At 53.7% G+C, this 24,493-nt stretch overlaps 1 protein-coding gene across 25 annotated transcripts in view; it reads left to right on the plus strand.

The window, feature by feature from the left end:
- Ncor2 (nuclear receptor corepressor 2) overlaps positions 1 to 24,493 on the plus strand; it is a 155,914-nt gene that overhangs the window by 4,046 nt on the left and 127,375 nt on the right. For all 25 annotated transcript variants that reach the window (XM_050146243.1, XM_050146246.1, XM_050146255.1 and 22 more), the window contains exon 2: positions 21,330 to 21,374. The gene's annotated coding sequence lies outside the window, so the exon portion shown is untranslated. The remainder of the gene's footprint in view (positions 1 to 21,329; positions 21,375 to 24,493) is intronic.

Consider the following 24,493-nt stretch of genomic DNA (forward strand, 5'->3'; position numbering starts at 1 on the left):
ATGCAAATTTTTGGCATCTGCCTTGGCGACAGTGCTGTGTTTATTTTGAAATGAAAACAGGGGTTTGAATTATTTAGCATGGTGTCTAACAGGGCATGAAGCTTCAAGGGGGAGCCCTGTATCCTGCCTGGAGTGCTCAGCTCTTGTGGGTGTCTCCCTGGGGAATCTGCCTGCGGACATACCTGTGCTGGCAGAGGTCCTGCTCCTGAGAGTGCCACAGGTCAGAGGGTGCAGTTGCCTGAGGTCACAGGGGAACTGTGTACCCGTGGTGGTGGTGAGTGAAGTCACCTCCATCACTATGGTAGAGCAGGTGCTCCACACTGTCCTGCCCTTGGGCCCCTGGCTAGTCACGACCTTCTGGTTCATAGATGCCGAAAGGATCATGGAAGCACGGCAGGGGATAGGCTGCCTGATCCGCTTTGACTAAGCTGCTGGTTGACTTAGCATTGTAAAACTTCCAAACAGTCTTTTCTGGCTCACCAGTGGTGCGCCAGGCTGGTGCCTATGGGACCTGTAGTTCTCATCTGTCTCGTTGGAACCTTGCCCTCCCCCACCAGTGGAAACTAGCAGGGATTGCAGAGGCCGAGGTTTGGTGCTCAGCACTGCAACGGCACAGTCTGTTTGGCCCTGGGGAGGTTACTTAACCTCTCTGAGCCTGATAATTTGTTCCTCTGTAAGATGGGGCTACCACCATCCTTTCTACTGCTGCCGCTACTGCTGCTGGGGTCTTACTATTGTGAGGACCATACAAGATGGCACGTGGCTTCGGATCTGCTGTCACTGTATGTAGCTTCCCCATTTGAGAGCGAAGACTTAATTTGTCATGGGGATTCGTGTTCTTTGTACTTGCTGTTTGGTTGGACTGGATGCATTTTGTCATCCTTTTACCTTATTTTAGTTCACTTAAACAGCTTTGGTGACTGTCTGGTTGCCCTGTGCACAGTGGCCACTGGGGTGGAGCTGGATGTAGGAGCAAGGTTGGCACCAAGTATCTCATTCCCCACCCCATGTTCTGCCAGCTTTCTGTGCTCCATGCTGTCCTGAATCCTGAAGGTCTGCCTGTCTATGTGTGGTTCAGTGTTCCCCTGTTCTCAGCCTCCTTCCTACTGCCTGGGTACCCACGTTATGGCCTCCTTTTCTCAACAGTCTCTGGCGCTGGAAAGTTAGTAGTGGTGGGGATGTTCTAGAGCAGTGGTCTCCACCTTCCTAACGCTGCAGCCCTTTAATACAGCTCCTCATGTGGTGGGGACCCCAACTGTAACATTATTTTCATTGCTACTTCATAACTGTACTTTTGCTACTATTATGAATCATAATGTAAAGATGTGTGTTTTCAGGTGGTCTTCAGCAACCCCTGTGAAGGAGGTATGACCTCCAAAGGGTCAGACCCACAGCTTGAGAACCACTGTTCTATTGTGTCTTCTGCTTCTGAGCTTTTGTAGTGAGATTGGTACCACCCAGGACAGGAATGATTATAATTTTGTTCTTGGTTTGTAGTCCTCAGGATTGAAGCCAGGTCCTTGTGTAGCTAGGTAAGTTCTCTATCAACTGTGCCACATCCTGCTTCTCTTTGCCTTTTTATTTATGGAACAGACTCGTAAAGTTGCCCAGACTGGTCTTGAACTTGGAGTCCTCCTGCCTCCATCTCCAGAGTAGCTGAGAAGACAGGCTCTACTGAACTTAACCGTTCATGATGAGAGAAGCAAGAAACTGGTGGGCCAGGGAGCCCCAGGCCCAGGTAATATGGCTGGAGTGCCAGGAATTCCTGGAGCAGGTGTGCAGGAAGGCTCTGCCAAGTCAAGGTCTCAACACCCTTCCGCTTCCCCTTTCTCAGGCTCAGCAGGCAGCTGGAGTGAACTGTGCTTAGGTGGCTCTGTCTTTATGCACTGGATGGCACACGGTGATGCGGTGGTCGCTGACCTAGCCGGGACCCTGGTGTGCTATTTCCTCTGGTCCTCTGGGGAGGACCTGCCTCCTGTGAGACTTTCTTTGCTATGAAATAATATGGCAAAGACTCTTTTCTTTCTCCTTTTTTTTTTGGGTGGGGGGTGGCACAGGGTCTGTCTTAGTCAGTGCTCTGTTGCAGTGAAGAGACACCATGACCAAGGCAGCCCTCATGAAAGTGTTTAATTGGGGGCTTGCTTGTAGTTTCCGAAGTTTAGTTCAGGATCATCATGGTGGGAAGCAGACAGGAATGGAACTGGAGCAGTAGACTAGAGCTTTGTATCCAGATCCGTAGGCAGCAGGCAGAGAGAGAGAGAGAGAGAGAGAGAGAGAGAGGAAGGAGACAGACGCCTACACCACACAGACACACAGAGACAGAGAGACACACACAAACAGAGACAGGGTCTGGTGTGGGCTTGGAAGTTTCAAAGCTGACTCCCAGTGACATATTTTTCTACAACAAGGTCACACCTCCTACCTTCCCAGTTCCACTCACTGGGGACCAAGCCTTCAAACCTTTGAGCCTGTGGGTGCCGTCGTCATTCACACCACCACAGAGTCTCACTCATCTGTAGCCTAGGCTGGCCTGGCACTCGCATCTCAGCCTTGTGAGTGCTAGGACGACAGGCGTGTGTCATCACAGCTGGCTGCCACATGTTTGCACACAGCTCTGGCTCACTTAGGCTGGTGGCTGATGCTGCCTTTTGTGTATTTGTCAAAAGAGAAAAGAAAAAGCTCCAAGAAGTTGTGTTTTGTAAACTGCGGAAGTTTCTGGGCTTCATCGAAAAGCACTCTTATAAAAGGAGCCGCCGGGGCCTATGGGAAGAACGATGGCAGCGGGGAGTGTGGGGTGGCTACCTACTGCTGCTGACAGCTCTCCGGGGTTCCATTCCTGAGGCAGTCATACTGGGTTGTGCAGGCTGGCGGAGCACCAGCCACTTTCCTGTGTGTCCCTGGTGACACATTGTATGTGTTACCCTCTTGCATACTGGTTGTCTGTCATTCCTGGTCCTTACTGGTCTGTGTTCTGGCATACTTAGTACAAGGGTACCACCCGCTGCTTGGTGCTCTGGGTGCTTGGGCTGGTGTGACGGCTGCACGATCCCCATCCTCTCCAAGACCAGGTTTCACTGTGTTGCCTGGTTGTCCTGGAACAAGGAACTCAGACCAGTCAGAACTCAAGAGGTCTGACTGCCTCTCCCTTCTGAGCTCTGGGATTAAAGGCTTGCAATTATTATTATTATTATTATTATTATTATTATTATTATTATTATTATTTTTAAATGATTCTGTGAAGTGCAGCTTTTGGGTGGGGTCCATAAATACTTGTTTGACTCCCAACTCTGGAAGGCCGGTCTACACAGCTAGAACAGTGTGTTGGGGAGTCCTTTGACTTCTTTGTACTTCGACCCCTTTGACTTTTTTGCATTTGGGGACATAGGCCTTGGACAGGGTCTAGAAGTCATATCGAATGTTTCCAAGACTCCTGCTTCTTTCTTGGGTCCTAGCCCAGTCACCTGGGCTGGTAGTGGTACCTGACAGTTGTAATCAGTGGGGAAATGAGGAGGTCACTGGCTTTGGGCCCGGTCCATTTGCTTCTTAACTACTTGTGTGGAGTGCTGAGCAGTTTCTGGGTGACTTGATGGTTTTCAGAATTCTCACCCGTTTTTAACCCGCTGTTTCCTCTTGACTTGGCTTGGGAGCTCCCACGCAGCTCTGCAAGCCTGCCTTTAGTAGCATGAGTCTGTGTTTGGGTTTTTCATCCATATCTCCCTGAGTCCAGATTCCTTTGTCTTGGCTTCCAGCATTGATTTTTATCTTATCGTGGGGATTCCTAAGAATTGCCTCAGTGCTGAGGTCCAGGAGGAAGGTGCTAAGTGGGGTGTCTATAAAAAACGTGTCTCCCGAGTGCGGTGGGGGTGAGGGTGTTCTTTCCACCAATGTTCCCTCGGGGAAACTGAGGCTGACTGGGGTGTGGGTTAGCAAGTTAAACTCTGAGCAAGTACCTTTGGGCACCTGTCTACCTTGGGGGTTTGACAGAATGACTTTTTTTTTTCATTTTGGGTTTTGGTTTTGGTCTGCCTGCCTGCCTGCCTGCCTGCCTGCCTGCCTGCCTTCCTTCCTTCCTTCCTTCCTTCCTTTCTTTTTTTTTAAATATTTATTTATTTATTATGTATACAATATTCTGTCTGTGTGTATGCCTGACAGCCAGAAGAGGGTGCCAGACCTCTTTACAGATGGTTGTGAGCCACCATGTGGTTGCTGGGAATTGAACTCAGGACCTTTGGAAGAGCAGGCAATGCTCTTAACCACTGAGCCATCTCTCCAGCCCCCCTTTCTTTCTTTTTTAATTTATGGTTTTGGTTTTTCAAGACAGGATTTCTCTGTAGCTTTGGAGTCTGTCGTGGAACTAGCTCTTGTAGACCACAGAGATCCGCCTGCTTCTGCCTCCCGAGTGCTGGGATTAAAGGCATGCGCTACCATCACCTGTCTGGCGATAGAGTAAGAATGTATCCTGGGGTGGTATGTCACCTATTGGTGCCCAGGGACCCTGGGGTACTGCCCCAGATGCTTTCAGGTGCCTCCCGTTTTCTCTGACCTACCTGTGTGGCACTGTATTGGGAAGGGAGATGGTTGAGAGCCCCAGGTGTGGCTGGAGCTGGGATTGGGGTTGGGACTGGTGTGGGGCTGTCTGCTAGAGGGAATGCAGCATCCGGGTGCTCTGGGGTCAGTCTTTCCTGGTTTGGGTGGGTTCCAGGGCCAGTCTCTTTTGAGAAAGTAGTCTTAGGGTCAGTCTTTACTGGCTTGAGTGGCCTCCAGGGTTAATTGTTCTTTGGCAGGTGGCCCTCAGGGTCAGTCTCTATTGTGCAGGTGTCCTTAGGATCCGTCTATGTTCCCCACCTCCACCCCCATGGCCAGTTGTCCCCGGGCTGGTGACTGGGCTCCCCTCTGCCTTTGGGTGCACTTGGTATTCTGTGACTTTGGACCCTTGAGGAAATCTGCTCAAGCCCAGGTGTGGACAGGCTGCTGTGGACTTAGAGCAGATTGGGGACCTTGCAGGGTGTGAAGGGGTGAAAGGAACCAGGGAGCTCTTACCCCACAGGCGTGACCCAGCTGCTCCAAGCTCATGAGCTGGAGTACATGCCCCTCTTGCCGTCTTCAGCAGAGTCTCAGCATCCCAGGATCTAAGTTGACGAAGAGGGAGTCAGGGACCCCCTTATAGTCTGGGCTTCTGCTCTTAATGTAGGACTCAGGTAGCGTCCCTGAGGTCCTTTCATTAGCCCTGAAGCCTGCTGTCACCTCCTAGCTCAGAGCCCTTCTTTGAGGCAAGTGGAGGGATATGAGGGGACCTCACAGGTCCCTCTACTTCCTGAATATCTGTCTCACTTACTGCATTAGAGGTCTATTCTCCTGCCCACTCTTGTGGGAAGATCCCACATTCCAGTGCTGGTGGGTGGGGGCAGGGCTGGAGTTTTCTTTGGTCTTGTCTGTGGATGTCCTCTGTTGGGAACTTTAAGGCCTAAGTCTCAGAGCCAGGCCTAGAGATGTCTCCGGTCCCTCTGTCTTCATGCTGGTCTCTGCAGTGCCTACTGAGCCACTCTGAGACAATCCCCAGTATCTCCATGCTTGACACTGGCTACCAAGATCAGCGTGCTGGGGGAGGCTAAGCTGGCCACGAGGTTGGAGACCCTCAGGCCCTAGAGGTTTGCCCTCTGCCAGCTGAGCCTCTCTGTAAGCACAGTAGCTCCTGGGTGGTCCCTATTGCAACTTGGGAGGCTGAGGTTGTGGCCTCAGTCTGCCTGGCCCACCTTTCCTAGCTTCCTGTCCCCATCTATTTTCTATTCATGGACCGTTTCCTGGCCTGGGTTCACCAGTGTCTCCTACTCAAGTTCTCCTTTGGAGAACCCTGTGACCTTTAGTGTCAAGAGTCACCCTGGACATCAGTATTTAGGGTGACATTATACCGCAGAGGGGTGTCCCCTGAATGCAGCATGGTGTCCTCTTAGGAGGGGCTGACATGAAGGCATGTGGACAGAAGATGGGAAAGAGATGGAGGCAGGGCTGTCTGGGACTGCAGACTCCTGGGAACATGGAAGGTGAAGGATGAGTTTCCCTGGGATTCCCAGAAGGACCAGCCCTGCTCTTGATTTTGGCCGTCTGGCTCCCACAACAGAGAATTGTGAGCACCTGGGGACTGCTCCTTTCTCTACTCACTCTGGGAAGTGGATTGCTTCTCAGCTGTCGCCCCAGCCATCCACGCCATAGGTGCCCTTAAAACCTCAGTCAGCTGGGTACGGCGGTGCGCGCTGGGAATCTGTGCACTGGAATGCCGATGCAGAAGGATCACAGATTCAGGGCCTGTCACCATGACTGGTGAGGTGGCTCAGCAAGTAAAGGTGCTTGTTTTAACAAGTCTGGTGACCTGAGTTTGATCCCTGGAACCCATGTAAATGTAGAAGGAGAGAATTGACTTTTTAGGCTTACCCATACATGCTATGGCCCATGCTCCCTATACATGAGCACACACAGACAGACAAACAATAACTCAGGCGTTGTCAGTACCGTGCTCACTGCACAGACAGGAAGACTTGAGTTCAGTCCCCAGAACCCATGTAAAATTGGCATAGACATGTGAGCGTCTAATCCTGTGGTTCTCAACTTGTGGGTCTCAACCACCCTTAGACAGGGCTCGCCTATCCAATATCCTGCATACATTACGATTCATAACAGCAAAATTATAGTTATTGAAATAGCAACGAAATAATTTTATGGTTGGGGGTCACCACGGCATGAGGAACTGTATTGAAAGGAGGTCACAGCATGAGGAAGGTGGGGAAACCACTGCTGTATCCCAGTTGTTTGGGAGATGGAGACAGGATCCCTGGGACTTGCTAGCGAGCCAGGCTGACCTAATTGGAAAGCCACAGGATGAGACCCTCTCTCAAAACAACAAAAACCAAAACCAAGGTAGTCAGGACGTGGGCAACAGCATTGAGATGTCCTCTGACCTCCCCATGCCTGTGTACACACACACCCACATTCAAACACAATCCAGTCACATCGACCCAGCTGGCTCAGTGGTAGAGCCAGGCCTCACAGTGGCTGGTAAGGTACAGCTGATCTCTGCCTCTGCCCCTTGCTCCTTCTGTGCTCCCCACGTTGGTCTCAGCTACCTCTCCTTATATATGCCTCCACCCCAGGGCCTTTGCACATCTCTGCTTGAGGTGTTCCCCCTTGAGGTGTGCCCCCCCCATACATCAGTTTTGTTCACACATCGCCTGTCCCAAGGGCTCTTTCCTGATTTGTCAGTATGTTACACCCTCACCGGGCTGAGCCCCCTTTCTTTAGTCCTGATGCCTGGCATTGGCTGTCTCTTGCTGCTGTCTGTCACCCCCAGCTATACCCCAAGTTCTAGAATGGCGAGACTGCATGCTGGGTGCAGGGCACCTGTCCCAGGACTGCTGGAGATCTGAGTCTCCCATCTGTCCTCATGTCTGCTGCCTTTTCCAGGCTTTCAGTGCCGGAGTCCAGCCCTCTCTGTTTCACCACGACTGCTCTGGACTGTTGAGGTGCAGGCCTAGGTGCTGCCCAGCCTGTGTCTGAATCTGTACAGTGGCCGACTGCCTTTAACAGCATGGCACGTGTGTGGGTGACTGTCGTCCTTGTGTCCACTGGCTTGCCCCTGCCTGGCTCTTAGGAACAGGTGTGCCTGGTGGTGTCCAGAGGCCTCCCTCTGCTCTGGTGCCAGAGCTGGTTGGGGATATCAGAACTCTACAGTGCCTGTCCTGGACTGACCCTTCTAAGCCTCAGTCACTAGAGTGCCCAGTTCCCCATTTTTCAGCTAGGGAAACTGAGGTACACGTTATCATTGTGCCCCTTCCTGGGTGGCAGGTGGCCTTGGCAGGACCTAGTCTGTCCTTGGGATCCTTCCCTTTGATTGGGTAGGAACAGTTCCTTGCCCTCAAGTGCCTCTCTGGTCACTGCAGCTTGTACTCTCAGGGTCACCCTCCAAGGTGTCTTTGGCTGGCTCTGCACTGAGGGAGGTCTACCCTGCTCTCTTGGCTTCTTCTTGCGTGTTATAAATAGCAAGCAGTCCCTACTTGGACAGGAAGCTGTGTCCCCCCTACTGTGTCACCTGGCACCTGGGTTCTGCTCCTCCATTGTCACAGGTCTGTGGGACCATACTGCAAGTGTGCTGTGTGACCTTCACGTTTGTGCTGTCTTCCCTGTGCTTTGATTGCCTTGGCTGGTCATCTGGGCCCCCCAAGTTCTGGAAAGAGTACTTCTGGGTGTTTGGGAGACATTGAGATGTGTACGGCCAGGAGAGAGGAGCTGGCATGGATGGGGACATTGCTGAACTGGGGCAGGGGAAGCTGACAAGATGGTGCTGTGGGAGGGTCTTGGCACCGGAGGCCATCTCCTTTGCTGCATCTTCCCTCTCTGACCCTTGGACAGTGCTTCCCCCATTTTCTGGACAGAAGGTGACAGAAAGGGTTTTGAAGCAAGAGACTGTTTTATGGGGCCCTGGGTCAGCCTTCAGTTCCTGTCACAGGCCATGGCTGACCTTTGTCCCTTCAGTACTGCCATAGGGGACCTGGTTCCCTGGTGGTCCAAGGGCCAGACTTGTCTGAGTATCTTTGGGTGGCTGTAAGACCCCATCCTAGCTAACAACCTCTACAGTCCTCATTCCTGCCAGCCACTTGGCCTTTTGGGAGCTTCCCATGCATGCTTCACTCTGCTGCCCAGCTGTGCCTTGCAGAGTTCTGTCACCTGGCCTGTGATACCTGGAGGGCTCACAGAAGCTCGAGGCTTTGTTGGTGCCAGTATTGTTCTTATGGCCTCAGCTCTGCCGACAGGGGTTGGGGAGGAGAAAATTTCCTTTGGGTCTCATGACTGGCCCAAAAATAAAAGCCCAAACCTCCAAAACACTGATTGATAGTTACTTCTTGTCAACTTAGAGCCAGGTCTCCAGCGACAGGCTCGATCTGAGTCACATTTTCATAAAAGGCTAGGCTATGTTCTGGGGTGGATCTATCATATGGGTGGCAGATCTGGGCATGTCCATTGTGCTCTATGGAAATGGAGAGGCTATTACTTGGGCACCAAAATCAGAAATTCGAGTTTAGGGTTTGTGGGGTGTGGTCTTGGGGGTTCTCGAGGCTCTGATGCACTTATTTTGGAGCCTTTTTTTTTTTTTAGCAAAATAGTCTCCAAATGATGCTGAGTGTTGGATAATGTATGCTTTGAAAAGTGGCAAAGGAGAGTGGAGGCTGCAGGTGGGACTTGGGAGCAAGTCGGCTGGAGCCTGGGGAATGGGTGGGGTGCTAGGGTCTTCATGACCAAGAGGCTGGAGGCCAGGGCTGAAGATGGGAAGCAGTGCTCTGGGTCCCTAGCTATGGGTGGCTCAGCCCCACCCAGTGTCTTCCCCTTGCTCTATTGTTGGGGCTCCCGCCCCCAAACGAGGGTGGAGATGGATTTATCTGTTGCCTGGTTATAACCAAAGAGGAAGCTCATACTGAGCCATTGCTCGCTTGGGACTGGGGATGATGGCTGTCCCTGACCTCCAGGACATTGGTGGTCATTATGTCCTGGGATCTGGGGGCTGGGGTGGCCAGGCAGGTGGGGGAGGAAGGGGGAGGCTGGGAGGCAGGGGTGGTCTGTGGTCCCATGTTCTCTCTTTGTATTATATTCTCTCAAACCCAGTGTGTACCCAGCTCTGGTGGATGGCCAGGGAACAGTGTGTCCCTAGCTTATCCCATCACAAATTTCGGTTGGTTCCCTAGGATGCGCTCCCCCAGCCATGGCCTTGTCTCCAAGGGGCAGGTGCCCTGGGTTCTCTGCTGCAGGCAGTGCCCAGAGGCCAATTCCCCAGATGCAGAGGAAGGCGGAAATTGCCCGCTCCTGTCCCAAGGCCTCTGGGCCGGTTGCCAGAAACTAGAGCAGCGATGAAATGAAATGAGATCCTTCTACGTAAGTGTCGTGTGTGTCCTCCCCCCCCCCCCAGGCAAACTTTGGAGGTTGGGCTGACTGGGGGTGCCCTCGTGGGGTTGGGTACAGAGGCTGTAGGGCAGAAGTGCCTTGTTTCTATCAGCCTGGGCGAGGTGGCAAGGAGATAAGGAGATGTGCTGGTCAAATAAAGATCACAGGACATCGCCACCAGCTTCCCTTGCTGGAGACCAGCCCAAGCTGCCTCGGTTGGGTGTGGGCTTTTCTCACCCACATCTTTCTGCTCCTCAGGCCGGTGTATTTCCCTGTTGGCTTGGACTCCACGGTGTCCTTGTGGCAGAGTTCATGGGTCTCGTCATTCTGCATGAGACATGTTGTAGCCTGCTGTCACAGTGAGCCGTGTGGCCCTGCCGGTTTGTAGGTCAGCAGTGGGGGAACAGTGACAGCTTTATGTGCCACCAGCCTGTTGTTTCCCATGCTCAAGAAGATTGGCCTTAGAACCCATGGCACTCTGGGAATCTCGGAATTTCCTCTCTCACCAACATCCACATAGCCTCAGCATGTTTAAATCATGCTGCCTCAGTTTCCCTGTATGTAACACAGGGCTGAGACAGTGCTACCCATCTTGGCTTGTTTGTGGAGCTAGGACTTGAGAACCAAGCCACTGACTGTAGTAATTGTCCCCATCGTCATTAGACTGGTGTCGAGATCTGTGACTTGTGGGTTGATGTCATCTGAGTAGTGTCTGTCATGGAGAGTGTGTCTCGTGATTGGCAGATCATGGTGGGAAGAGGCTGCTGAACCCTCCTGCAAACACTGGGGAACAAAAGGAAATAGGTGTGGGGAGTTCCCGGAAGGTGCCTGCTCCTGTGCTGAGGCAGCCACTCTGCCAGGGCATGCCTTTGCCAGGCAGGGCTTGAGCCTTGGCAGCCATGTTTTCTGTAAGTGGGGAAGTTAGAGACAGTCTGAGCATAGCCCAGCCTTTAGAGGGAACTCCTGGTGGGCAGGAGAAGGGGGGCTCTCGGTCTCATTCCCTCTTCACTACGTGTTTTGAGACGTGTCTCATGAAGCCTAGGTTAGCTCACATTCCTAGGGCGGGCATTGTAGGTCCAGCATATGCAGTGTTTGGTTCTGTAAACTGGTGCTCGCTTTTGTGACAGCAGAAATGCCTACAGATGGCCCAGTGCCCTTAGGGCACTCCTCCCACGGCTCTTTGTGTCTTCTAGGGCAAGGAAGTCTCAAGCAGCTGAGCATGCTGGTGCCCGGGCCTGTTTGTAGATTGTCTCTGAAATGTTTTCAATGTCTGCCAGGCACTGCAGATGCCCTGACCTTGCTACTTTTGTCTTGGCATTTCAGTGTGGGGGGCACAGATTATTCTGAAGGGGCAGGTGGTACAGTGAGGGAAGTCAGCCTGGGTTTACCACCCCCCCCCCCCAAAGGCTCTGTGCTCCTTTAGGATTTTGTGAGTGGCTTTGCCCAGCATGTGGCACCCATGGTGTGTGTGGCCCCTCTGCAAAGTCAGGCATCAGTAGCCCTTCTCCACAGGCCCTGGGAGCGGCTCAGCCCAGATCCCTACCGGGATTAAGTGGGTTCATTTGATCGTGAACTTGAGCAGGCAGCTTATCTCCTCTGAGATAAAAGCTGAGTAGGCCATGAGCCACCTGGCCTGCGGAGGAAGCAGGATTTTCTATCCTCCACTCTCCGCTTCCCCTGCTAGGGGCCTAGAGCTTCCCTGCTGGCATTCCTTGTCAGCATCTGGACTAGGCCGTGGGGCAGCCTGAGGCCTGTGCCTAGCTGAGGAAGCCTGAGTTACATCTAATTACATACTCAGTTTTCATGTCCCCATGTGTAGGAAGTCCTGAGGCCCAGAGAGGTTAGTGGTTTTGCCCAAGTGTATCCAGCAGCCCTTGGCAGTAGCTGACTGGAAGCTTCTAGACTCAGGGAAGAGAAGCATTGTGCCTTAGTCCTAAAGAGCCCGTGCCTTTGGTACCTGCTCAGCAGGGGTAGCTTTAATGATCCAGTCCTTCAAAGCTTGTGTGGCAAGGGGACTTAGTTGGTGTGGGATTCTCATGGACGAAGCCACGAGCATCCCTCGCAGTTTCTAAGATGTCTAGGTAGGAGTGTTGGGCATGGAGACCCTGTTGCTGTGTCTCGTAGGTAACAGGAATGGCTACCACCACTGACTGTAGGTTAAGCCTGGAACTGTTCTAAGCACACTGGGGTGTAGGTTCTTTTCCAGTTTCAGTTACCACCAATACAGTCCTCCTTGAGGGCCAGTGAGGGGCTCTATGCTGCCTCACCGGTGGCTTCCCCATCTCTGGATGCATTTTCTCCCCTGTGGGCCTGCCTTCCCACATGCTGTTCCACCTGCCTAGAAGCCTTTCCCTAGAGACAGGTATGGTGTCTACTTGCTGCCAGCTCATGGCATTTTCAGGAGCCTCAGGTAGTCGGGGCTTTGGGGAGTTAGAACAAGGTGGGGCCTTTGGCTCCCACAAACCCTGCCCACCCATTGGCTGGCTCCTTCCATGGACCAGGTTCCGTGTCATTACAGGCATTAGGCTTGGTTTGTAATTTTACAAATTAGTTCTGAGGAAACGGTTTATTTATTCAGTTAACAATTTTTTTCACGTTTCTGTGTGTGTGAGTTTCACATTGTACACTTTGCCGTGCTGTTGAGGGTGCATGTGTGCGTGTGGGCTCAGAGGCCTGCTCAGGCTCCTCTTGCATTGTCTTTAGCCATTTCCTCTCTGGGACCTGGAATGTACCAAGTAGGCTAGGCTGGCCAGCCAGGGAATTGGAGGTTCACCTATTTGAACCTCCCATAATTGCCATTACTGGGGCATCACTGGGGCACAGGTGCCTAGGTGCATGCCAACATACCCGACTTCGTATGGGTGGGGATCCAAATTCGGGTCCCCACACTTAGGAAGTAAGCTCTTTACCCACTGAGCTGTCTCCCCTGCCCTGCTGTTACTTAAAACACTTCTTTTACCTCATTTAAAAATATAGCCATGCGACTGGAAAGATAGATGGCTCAGCCGTTGAGCCCTGGCTGTGCTTCCATAGGACCCAGGTTTGGTTCCCAGCACACACATGACAGCTCAGAGCCACCTGTGGGGGTCTGATGCCGTCTTCTGGCCTCCATGGGCACTGCATGCATGTGGTACGCATACATGCTGTAGGCAGAGCACTCATGCACATAAAATAAACACAAATCTCAAAAAAATGATGTAATTGACCGGTCCACACAGTCAGATATCACTCAGCCACAAAATGGAATGCAGCACCACGTCCCGCCCCCCAACATGATATGGAGCGGCATGGAGTGACATGGAATGAAGGAAGGGGTGTGCTAACGCTCTAGGTGTGTGAGCCACGGAAACGTCCAGAAAGGACAAACCATGGTGCAGAGGAGCAGTGGGGAGGGTGCTTGAGAGACTTCATTGTGGACAGGGTCACTTCTAGGGTGACAGGCTGCTGTGGAACTAGATAATAATGGCTGTCCCCTGAATTATCCCCGTTGTCCTTTCATTTCATGTTCTGTCATTTCATGATTCTTGAATTTCAACTCAATAAATACATGGGAAAACCAATGAAGATTTATTTTTTCAATTTTTTTTTTTTTATTTTGGGGGCTGGAGAGATGGCTCAGTGGTTCAGAGCACTTGTTGCTCTTACAGAGGACTCAGGTTTGATTCCCAGCACCCACACATAGTGACTTACAACCATTTTATCTCTAATTAAAGAGAATTTGACTCCTTCTGACCTTCACAGTTATTGGCACACAAGTGGTACACAGACATACATGCTGGCAAAAACACCTATAAATAGACACTTTAAACATTTATCTATTGTGTATGTGTGGGGGGGTACCACACATGTCTGCCACGGCACGTGTATGGAGGTCAGAGGACAACTGGCAGAAGTCAGCTCTTCTAAAGCCATGTGGATCCCAGGAATTGAACTCCAGTTGTCAGCTTTGGTGGCAAGAGTCTTTACTGCCAAGCCATCTCCCTGGCCTGAATGTTTCTTTACTAAGCAGCTTCAATTTTTCTTCTTTAGTCTGCTTGGCTCAGCAGCTTGACACTCTAAGGGAGAGAGAAGATGTTAGGTCAGCGGGGAACTGGTAGTGGAGGAATTTGAATTGGGGCCTCGCCCTATTCTAAGATTAAGAGTTGTGCTCTAGGGCCGAGCTGCTGTCTGGGAATGGGCCCTTGGGTGACCCCTGAGTGCTGCCCTGAGTGAGAGGCAGGCCTACTTGTTTGTTTATATCTGTGATCTGGAGTCCTTGGGACGTGGTCACAGTGCACACAACCTTGTCACCCCAGTGGGGCTGGGAGAGTCACCGGCTCTTGTTACCAAACAGAAATCTCCAACTGGACCAGGCTGTGAAATCAGTCAGTAATCCTCACTCTGGAGTAGAGGCTGGGTCCTCTCCTTCTCCCATGTGGCCTTGGCTTCTAGGCGCAGGCTGAGTTAGGCTGAAAAGGACCTCTAGGACTAGTGTCTGAAGATCCCCCCCCCTGCCCCTTGAGCCTCAGTTTCTACAGTTGTGTGATGGGTCCAAGAGGGAGGTCAGCAAGGCTGGGGTGGTGGTTTGGAGGGTGAAGGGGTCATGAGGTGTACCCCATTTTACAAACTGAACACATTGACTCAGGGTAGCTCAGCCCAGGCTGGCAGCAAGCGCAGGGCAAAGGGCAGAGCCTCACTGTCTGCCGGGGAGACGGTGGCACTTCCATCTTGGATCTTCCTGGGCACTGTGGTGTGGACAATGTGTCAACTCACAGGGGACTTGGTGAATGGTGTGTGGGGAGCCAGGGTCTGCCTCCCCCATGACACCTTCAATGCCTGCTGCCTCTTCCATCCTGGGTTGCAGGATTCTTGAGTATCCCCTGAGCCCTGGGTGACAGATCTCTTTAATCTGCCTCTTGACCCAGGCAATTAATTGTATTCTGGCGATCGATTGTGGCCCTGATCTCGCCTTAGCCCCTGGCCCAGCACATGCAGCCTCTAGTGGCCTATCCCTGCTCCTGGGTTGCAGCCGAGACTCTGCAGCAAGCCTGCTTTCCCCAACCTCTGGGTTGAGCCTCCTAGAGCAAACATGATGGAGATTGTTGGTGATTTTTACTCGGCTCCAGGCTGAACCTGGTGACTGACTCCACACTGGGTCTGTTAGGCAGCCCTGCTATGTCCTTTCTGCAGATGGGTCCCAAGGGCAGCACCCCCATCCCTTCCTGTGATCTCTGCCCTACTTGTTCCCCAGGCCAGGGAAATGTGGAGACAGCTGGGGAGGTGAAGTCCCCTTGGTGGGGCCTTGACCCCTTTCTCCCCCTTCCCTACCCCCATCTGGAAAGCAAGGAGATGAGCTGGGGGATGTGGTGGCTTACTTGGGGGGGGTGCTTGCTTGACATACACGAGGGCCTGGTTTGCACCCCTAGTTGCTCAAAAACCAAAATTAATAATAATAAAACCAGAGTGGGGCTTGTTGGGTGAAGGTTTGCATGGGGCTGGGGCCCATGTGGGAGAGTGCTGATGGACAGGTGGATAGCAGATGGCGGGTCGGGTTGCCTGGGCCTCTGTGGGCTCCCGGCCTGGTTTGTCCTGGCCTGGCCTATACTTGGCTGTGAGCCAGACTGCCTCTGACCACAGAGAGGCCCCTTCTCTGGGAAGGCGGTCGATGCGGCTTCTTCCAGGCCTCTGCCTCTAATTGCTCCCTCTGGTTCTGCCTTTTGTAGATCCGCCCTCCCTCCCCCCACCCTGGGTGAGAAGCTAGATGGCTGCTCTGAGAAGCCCATTCCCGGGTGTAGGTGGAGGGCCAGACACCAAGTCCTGAGGATCGAGGACTGCCCCCCAGCTCTCTCTGACTCTGTGGTTCTGGGGATAGGGCTTTTTTCTCCATCCATGAGATGGGGTCGGGATAGCTGGGCTCACAGGGCTGAGGAGACACTACAAAGGCTGGTATGAAGCCCACATGGTGGCTGTGGTTATGGTTCCTGTGGCGTGAGTTCCCCTTGTCATTATACCCAGATTGAAGAGGCCTGATGTCTTGGGGACCCAGGCAAATGTACTTAGAGGCCATGGGTTCTTGTGACAGTGGGGTCTGCTTTACATATATCTCTCCTGACCTTGTGATCTCCTTGGGAACATCCTGTGTACCCTCGCCCTGTCGCCAAGGTTCTGTCATGTGATGTCCCTCCCTCCCCCCCAGCTGCTGGCCCTCTTGGCCTTGGTTTCACAGCCCCTGCCCTGCTCACCGGAGGGCTACAGGGGTGAGGCTGCTGCCATCCACCCCCTGCCGTGTCTGTGGCAGCCAAGCTGCTAGAGCTGAGACCTTGGTGGCCTCCCTGTGATTGCTTCTCTGCAGCTTCAAGGAGAGCTGCCGAGGGCGGGCGTCTCAGCTGTCACTTGAGAGGGAAAATAAAATATCCCCGTGGCTTCTAAATGGAAGGGCGGTGGAGCGGCCTCTTTTGCTTGGCTGTCTCAGCTGCTGGCTCCCACAGCGACACAGGCCCCTTGGGGACAGGGTAGGCTTCCTGTTTACCTGGTGTGGAAGGTGTACCCAGACGGGCTATCCTGGGAGGGTGGGGGATCCCCCAGTTCCCACAGAGCCTTGGGGCTCTGACTGCCCCAGCTTTGGGCAGCTGGGTTGTGTAGTTCGGAGTCCTCAAGCTGCAGTAGTGTATAGGATTGGCGCAGAGGTGGAATGGGGTGGGTGGGGTGGGGTGTGTGCATCACGTGCATGAGGGCCGGGCCAGATAGGTGTCTGAGGGCTTCTCTAGGATATTGCCTCTCTTGGTGTTCCTCCAAATGGGCCTCTTGGCTATAGAGCTTGGGGCGGAGGTGCTGGTGGTCATCTGGAGGAAAGAGGGCTCCTCGTGAGAGATGTCTCTTCGGGCACCTTCTGGGGGACACTATGGAAGCTGAGGGTCCTGAGTGGGAACTAGGTGCTGAATGCCTTGCTCCAGACACTGGAGCAGTGCTGGTACGGGTTGGAGTGTGGGCTGCAGGGCTTACGATTGGACTCCAGAGTTCCTGCCCATCTACATTGGGGACTGAGGTCATCTGTCCTATGGAGAGTGTGACTGCTGGCCAGAAAGAGGCTGGGAGGTAATGGGGATTTGTGCCAAGCGCCTCCTGGGATCATCATAGGTGGACAGTTTCTGTCATCTGTCCAGGGACACAGGAACTGGGAGGCATGGGCGTGGCTTTTCTGGAGCCTTGAGCGCTGAGCTGGGCTTTGCTACTGAGTCCCTGCTGCAGACTGTTTAGCTCTTCACGTGGGAGGGAGGGAGATAGGGTCTAGGGAGGTGCATTGCCTCAAGATCAGAGACTGCCCTGGGTGGGTGTACAGGCTGGCCCTGTCACTCCTGTAACTCCTGCAAGGCTGAGCAGGTCAGTGTCCCTTGTTTCTTTTTGCAGCTATGTCCTTTCCAGGTTCCGCAGAAGTCGTGTCTATCCCCCCCCCCCCCCTTCGTGACCCCCCCCCCCCCCGCTTTTCCCCTTGTCCCCTCCCCAGCTGGTCTTTGATCTTGAGTGCCTGACTGCAGCTCCACTTCTGCATCCCCCTTCCCCTGCTGCCTCCAAACCTATTGGAGGGTTCATTGAATGGCCCTGGAGCTGCTTTTCCTGGTGGCTCTGTAGGGTGTGGGCAGGTATGGCTAGTCATGTCTATCTGTCCTCTTGTTTATGGTCACATTTCTACCTTCTGAAGCAGGGGGTTCAGCTGCTGTCCTGTGGCTTTGTTTCTGAGCAGGGTGCAAGGTGCAGGGTTCCTAGGAAGACAGGGATGGGGTGTGGGGCAGAGCTGGACAGGCAGCTAATGGGCCTGGCTTTGAGGCCAGCTCTGCCTGAGGCCTGGGAGAGGTGCCTTGGAAAGTGCCCCTCCCCCAGGGGCCTTGCTGGGAACTGACTTCTAAGCCCCAGGGGGCAGGAGGAGCCCTTGGAACTTCCTCCAGCTGCTGAAGTGGGCAGCTGGATGTTAGCTGGGAAGGAGGGACACCCCACACTCAGTGTGTCTGCTGAGGGCTGTTGGGGTGCATTTGGGTGAGAGGAGTGGTGGACATGCAGGCCTGGATGTCTTGCCAAGTGTGCACAGATAGCTTGCCAAGTGTGCACAGGGGATGGAGAGGAGTGCACTTGCATGCTGTGTGCTTGTGAGCTGGCTGGCCAGGGAGAGGGACAGGAGTGGCTGTAAGCCAGACAGGCCATAGTGGATGTGACAGTACCGGCAGTGGAGGGAGAGTGCTGAGGCTTGCCTTGCCAAGTGTGCTGGGGAGATCCTGGAGCCTGGAGGGCTCCTTGTGGCTGGAGGCAAAGCCCCATGCTAAGAGTACTGCACACGGGAACTCAGCTGTCTCTCTGGGTAATATGTGTGCGCTTATATACACTTGTATGTGCCTGTCTTTTTTTTTTTTTCTCCCTCCTGGCTAGTCTATAGACCAGCCTGGCCTTGAACTAAGAGATTGGCTTGCCTCTGCTTTTCAAGTGTTAGGATTAAAAGCACGCGCCAGCGCCACCACCACCACCGCCTGGCGTGCGTGCCTGTTATTGTTTGCTCTCTGTTGCTGTGATAAAGCATGTTTACCAAAAGCAACCAGGAGAGGAAAGGGTTCATTTCTGCCTAAAGTTTCCGGGTCCTGCCATTGAGGGAAGTCAGGGCAGGAGCTTAGGCAGGAACTGAAGCAAAAACCGTGAGAAGCGCTGCTTACTGGCTCACTCTGGCTCCTGCTCAGCTGGCTTTCATACCATCCAGGCTCAGGTGCCTAGGGTTGGTGCCGCCCACAGTGTGCTGTGCCCACCCACATCAGTCACAGGGCAGGCTCACAGACACGGCATCAGGCCAATCTGATAGGAGCAACCCTTCACTTGAGGTCCCTTCTGGTCGTAGGTGAGTCTATGTTGTGTCAAGTTGACAATGAAAAGTAGGTCAAGGCCTGTGTCCATCCTGGTGCCCCACCGCTCTGGGCTCCAGCCTCAGCCTCCTGTCTGAGCAGCTGGGACACCCACCTCAGAACTAAATGGGGGCCGCGATACCGGGCCATCTTCTTGTCCCCACTCTGAACTGTCCACAGGCTCTTTTGCATTCCGCCGCCGGTGGTGCTGTGTCCTGGATCACCCACCCGGTTGTCTGCTAAGTGTCATTCCCTGCTTTCTCACCTCCTCATATGTTCCCACCGCCTCCACTCTGTTCTTCAAAGCAGCATGGGAGCTTGTTTCTCCTTAGCCAAGACCTGGCTGAAGGCCTTGTTGGTTAGGCTGAACCTTACCTGCTGTCCCTCTGTGGGCAGCCATGCCTGCCCTGTCCAGTGCCTTGCATGGAACCCTGGCTCTCACTTTGTCTCCTGTCTGTGTTGCTGGCAATTCCAGCCAGTGTGGCAGTTGCCTCTCTCGGTAGTCCAGCTGGGCTCCCTAAATGGGGACTACCTCCCTTGGACCCACTGATGCTGCCATCACCAAACAGGGCTCGCAGGCAGTGAGGACCTGGAGGGGATGGCCCCATTTCCCAGCTGACCTCCTGGAGTAGGGGTCAGTCTTCCTACTGCTAGGGAGGGAGGGTGCCCGCCTTTGAGGCCTGGCGCTGCCCAGCCCATTACAGACAGGCTGCAGGTGGCTGGCTGCTGAAGCTTCCGGGAGCCATGCCCGTCCTCCCCATTCCAGCTTCCCACAGGGCCTGTCTCTGGAGTTGCTGCAGATGGCAGGACCCGGTGCCAAGCCCCGGGGCATCACAGCAAACAAAGGCTTACAGAGGACACAGGGCAGAAAGAAGTGACTGGATGGTCCCCTGTGAGTTGCCTGCAGCTGCCCCTTCATGCCTGGAGTTTAAGAGGCCTGCCAGGGCAGGCAGTGTGGGAGTGTAGGCCCTGGAGCTGGGCTGTGAGCCCTGTGAGTCCTGGATTGAGTCCTGGCGATGCCAACCAGCAGTCATGGGAGCATGCAGGGTGTGCACATCCTGATTCCTTACACACTCACTTCCAGCATGCCTGTGAGGTTGATGTTTCTGCTACTGCGAACATTTCAGAGATGCATGTGAAGGCACAGAGAGGGAAGCTCCCGGCCTCCAGGTTGCAGAGCTGGGAACCTGGGGTACTTGCTCCAGAGCCTAGACAAGCTGTACTTCCCCTTTATTGGCCTCTTGCCTTTGGCTAGGGACAGGGATTCTCAAACTCCACTTGAGGCCGAAATATTGGTGCATTGTGAGGGGTCTTGGAGATGACCTTGGGGACAGCTTGTTTCTGAGGGAGGCCCGAGGTCGGGATGCCAGCCGTGCCTAGGGTCCCAGCTGGCAGTGGTGTTTGGATTGTGTGGTGCGCTGCCAATTGTGCTTTGTCCCTACTCATCCTTCTGCCGCGCAGTAAAGAATTCCTGAATGTTGAATGTCTGTTCAGGGTTGTAACTGTAGTGTTTGGGGATCCTGAGGCAGGAGAATGGTGAGCTTCAGGCCAGTACGTATTACATAATAAATATTTGTTTCAAACATTAAAAAACATGAGGCTGTGGGTGCAGATGCAAGTGTGACTATATGGGTGTCTCTGATGGTGCCTACAGGTTAGCCTAGCTTCTCTGGGATCATGATTCGTGTTTTTTTTTTTTTTTTTTTTCGAGACAGGGTTTCTCTGTGGCTTTGGAGCCTGTCCTGGCACTAGCTCTGTAGACCAGGCTGGTCTCGAACTCACAGAGATCCGCCTGCCTCTGCCTCCCGAGTGCTGGGATTAAAGGCATACGCCACCATCACCCGGCCGTTGTTTGTTTCTTGATGTCACACAGCAAACATCTCACTCTGGGAGTATTGCCCTAGGCCACTGGCCATCGTCCCCTTCTGGATGGTTTAGATCCAGGCTCTCGGCTGTATCAGTCTTTATATGGTGACTGGGTTGAGGACTTCTGTTTGTTCTGACTAGGTGCCACTGGTGATTGAACCTACAGGCCTCATGTATGCTAGGCAGGAGTTCTACCACCCAGATACCTTTCCAAAACCCTCTTTGTACGTTTTATTTTTAGACAGAATCTCACTAAATTGTTCAGGCTGACCTTGAACTTACTCGGTAGCTCACCAGCCTTGAATACATGATTTTCCTGCCCCCCATGTATCTGGGGTGGCATGCTTGTTACCAGGTACTACTCGGTTAGGGGTTTGAGTGCTGGTGGTAAATGTGCCCGCCATCAGTTGTCAACTCTTGCTGCTTCTCAGGTCCTGGGGGAGTGGCTGGGGCAGGGGTCATGGCCATGATGGTCTTGGGTTGGGGTTGGAAGCTCAGCTTTGTCCCTTTGTAACGCAGAGGTTGTAGGAGTGAAATTTGGGTTGGTTGAGCCTGCCTCTTTGACTTTTTTCTCTGTCCCTGCCTGTTAAGGGGCTTCCCTCATAGGGTCTCTGTGGGAAATCCCTATCTACAGGGGAAGCTGTGATGTTTAGTAACAAGACCCCATTTTTTTCTCCACAGCTCTCCTGAGTCTTTGAGGACGCAGCCTCCTGGTGGAAGTTTCTGGTAGGTTTATCTTTATTTCTATTTTCTGTCTGGGGTGTGTGGGGCCCATACTGCTTGGTTTTTCTGGTGGAAGCTGGCCTGGAGTGTTGTGGAGCCAGAGTCTGTCTAGCCAGCGGGAGCGGCGTGGACTGGCGCTTGGTAGGTCCCTCAGGGTTTCCAGGCAGGGCAGGAAGCAGCTGGGGACTGAGCTCTCTACCCTTCCCATTGGAAGAGTTCCTTCTTTATCCATTCTTCGATTATTTGTTATTTACTTTCTTGTGTGGTACTGGGGATGGTACCCACCACAGAGTCATGCCCTCCAGCTCCTTTTTATTTTGGGACAGGGTCTCACTAAGTTGACCTGGTTCCCCTTGAACTCACGTCATAGCCCCGACAGGCTTTGCACTGGAGATTCTTCTGCCTCTGGCATGACAGGCCTGGCTCCTTGAACTGTTACCTCTTTGTGAAGCACCTCCTGTGTGTAGGCCGTGCAGTGGGTGTTGGAGATGGCTGTCAGGCTGGACAGGGGTCCTGTCCTTAGTGCACAGCCGGCAGTCAGCCAGTCTGATGTGAGGTGCTGATGGGTGAAGAATGAGCTCAGGAAAGAAGGGGTGCGTGTGTGGGGTGGGGTACAGTTTCATATGGAGTGTCAAGAAAATGGCATCTGAGGCCGGAGGGACGGCTCAGCTGTTGAGAGCACTGAATGTTCTTCCAGAGGAGCTGGCCAAGTTTCACAGACCCATGTGGTAGCTCATATCTCTTACGCCAGTTTCAGGGGATCTGACTCCCTCTTCTGGCCTCCACACACTCCAGTCACACATGTGATACACAGACATACTTGGAGGCAAACACACTCATACATGTAAAATAAAGATGACGGTGTTTGTTTGAGGCCTGAGAAAGGGGGAAGGGAGATGTCTGGGGGAGGGTATCTAGGCAGATGGTGCACATGGCATGGGGCTGCCTGCTTGGCAGGACACTGCCTCACTTGTGGGGTGTCTGGCTAGGATACCCCTCATTGTCTTGAGCCTTTGAGGCCCCAATAGTCAGGAGGGGAAGACACCCCCCCCCAGTTCTGCTCTTTCAGGTTGGCATTGAACTTGCTATGCAGCCTTCAACTTCTGGTTCTTTTGATTCCACCGTTCATGCACTGCAGATATGTGCCACCACACCTGGTTTGTGCGGTCCTAAAACACGGCACGCCAGGCACACAGTCTACCAACTGAGCCGCTTCTGCAGCCATAGGCTATGGTTTTCTGAGGCAGGAAAGGGTGGGCATGAGTCTGTGGGGGTGGGGCTGTCCATCAGGTCTTTGAGAGTGGAAGGAACGGCTTGGTTGCCCCCCCCCAACCTCTTGCTCTCCATCCATCCGCATCTCGCCTAATGGGGAGCCACCTCAGCCTGACTTATCTGCCTGTCACGCCAGTGGCCCACCCGAGGACGATAAAAGGGCTTTTTGTCTGCAAGCACTTAGCTTCCTCCACTGGGGCGATCCATCATGCTTGCGGGAGGAGGGGAGCAGACAGAGGGGGAGGGCGGGGAGCCAGGGACCCAGGCGTCTCCTTGGCTAAGACAAGGCTGTCTGGGAGCTGCAGGAACAAGCTAGGAATGTCCTGAGCCCCATCCCCAGTGGGCAGAGGGCCATGAGGCCTTTTGGAGACCCCTTGGGGTGGGTGATCTGGTGAGGGAGAGGGCACAGGAGTCTGAATGATCAGCTGGCCACCTGCATACCCTCAGGTCCCCTCTGAATGCTTTGTGGAATGACCTTATGTAATCCCCAGAGCTCTTGAAAAGTGCCATGTCACTGTCCCTGCGCTGCAGATGTGGGCAGTAAGGCTAAGATGAAGTCCCAGCATGGCTCTGCACTGCTGAGGACCTTGGGTTCCGTGGGGGGCCTGGCCCTGCTGTCCTGACCTTGTAGTTGGAAGTGGGGGGCTCTAGGATTTTCTAGAGGAGGGCCACTGCCGCTGGAGTTTTAGGCTCGGGTGGGGGATGGGATTTACCTGAGCCTTGACTGAGAGGTATGCTGGGAGATGCAGAGGGGAAGCTGGTATTTGCGGGGAGGTTTTGGGGGGCTGGGATACTCAGGAGTACAGTCAAGGCAGGCAGACATGTGCTCAGGGCTGAGTGGATGAATTCTGGTGGTGTGGTTAGTGGGCTCACACTCTGTGCTGTGTACCCCACCTAGACTGTGGAACTGGTTTTGTCCTCAAGCCCTGGCTGTGGCTATCATGGGCCAAGGAGCACAGGACTCCCCCTTCCTTCCCTATGGGTCAGTACCCTCCATCCTCTGACTCCTTCCCAGCTCAGGGTGCTGAACCTTGGTCAGGCCTCTGCCTTCCTTCCCTGCCCTCCCCTCCTTCTCTGCCCTCCCCTCTTCCCCCCTTCTTCCCCCAGGGCCACCCTCAAATGACAGCAATTAATGGTGCCTGTGATGGCGGAGTCTGACAGCTGAGCCGCCTGCCTGCAGCTGCCCTGCTAATCGGGCCCAGGGGACCCCCCTCTTGCTTGTTCTATGCGTGCCCTCCCCTTTGCTCACTGGGTCATCAGGGCCAGCCCCATAGGCCTGTGGGAGACCTGTGGGAGGCAGCAGAATTGCCCCAGCCCTGTAGCTTCTCCCTGTGTCTGCCCTCTGTGGCTGCCCTTTTCTGTCATCAGGGAGACTTCTGCTTGACCTCTCTGTGCTCCAGTGAGTGTGACTGGATGGGGACACTCCAGTTGCCCACCTCTCCTCACATGTCCTATTCTAGAACTGATGCTGGCCTGAAGTGACCCTAGGGTGACCGGGGGCCTTCCTCACAGGCCTCTACATTTAACTGTCTCCTGAGAGAAGAGGGCTCCCATGGAACCAGACCCTTGTCCTACCCTGGACAACCACTCTCAGTCAGATCCCTGGCCTGATCCTGGGGGACCTAGAGGCATTTATTGAGCCGAGTCCTGCCTGTTGCCTTTGCCAGGGTTAAAAGAATCCCAGCATGCCCTGCCCACACTGGGCTTGCCTTGCCATCATTTTATGCAGCAATGATAAGGCCCCTGCTGTATACCAGGGCCCACAGTCCGTGCTTTCACCTTGCTTCGTTTTAGGACTTGAAAACAGTTTTGACAGTGTGTGTGGTGTGTGTGTGTACACACCCACATGC

This window comes from Alexandromys fortis, unplaced genomic scaffold (assembly GCF_014885135.2).
Source record: "Alexandromys fortis isolate MF-2015 unplaced genomic scaffold, M_Fortis_MF-2015_v1.1 scaffold_56, whole genome shotgun sequence".
In the NCBI taxonomy this organism is placed as follows: Eukaryota; Metazoa; Chordata; class Mammalia; order Rodentia; family Cricetidae; genus Alexandromys; species Alexandromys fortis.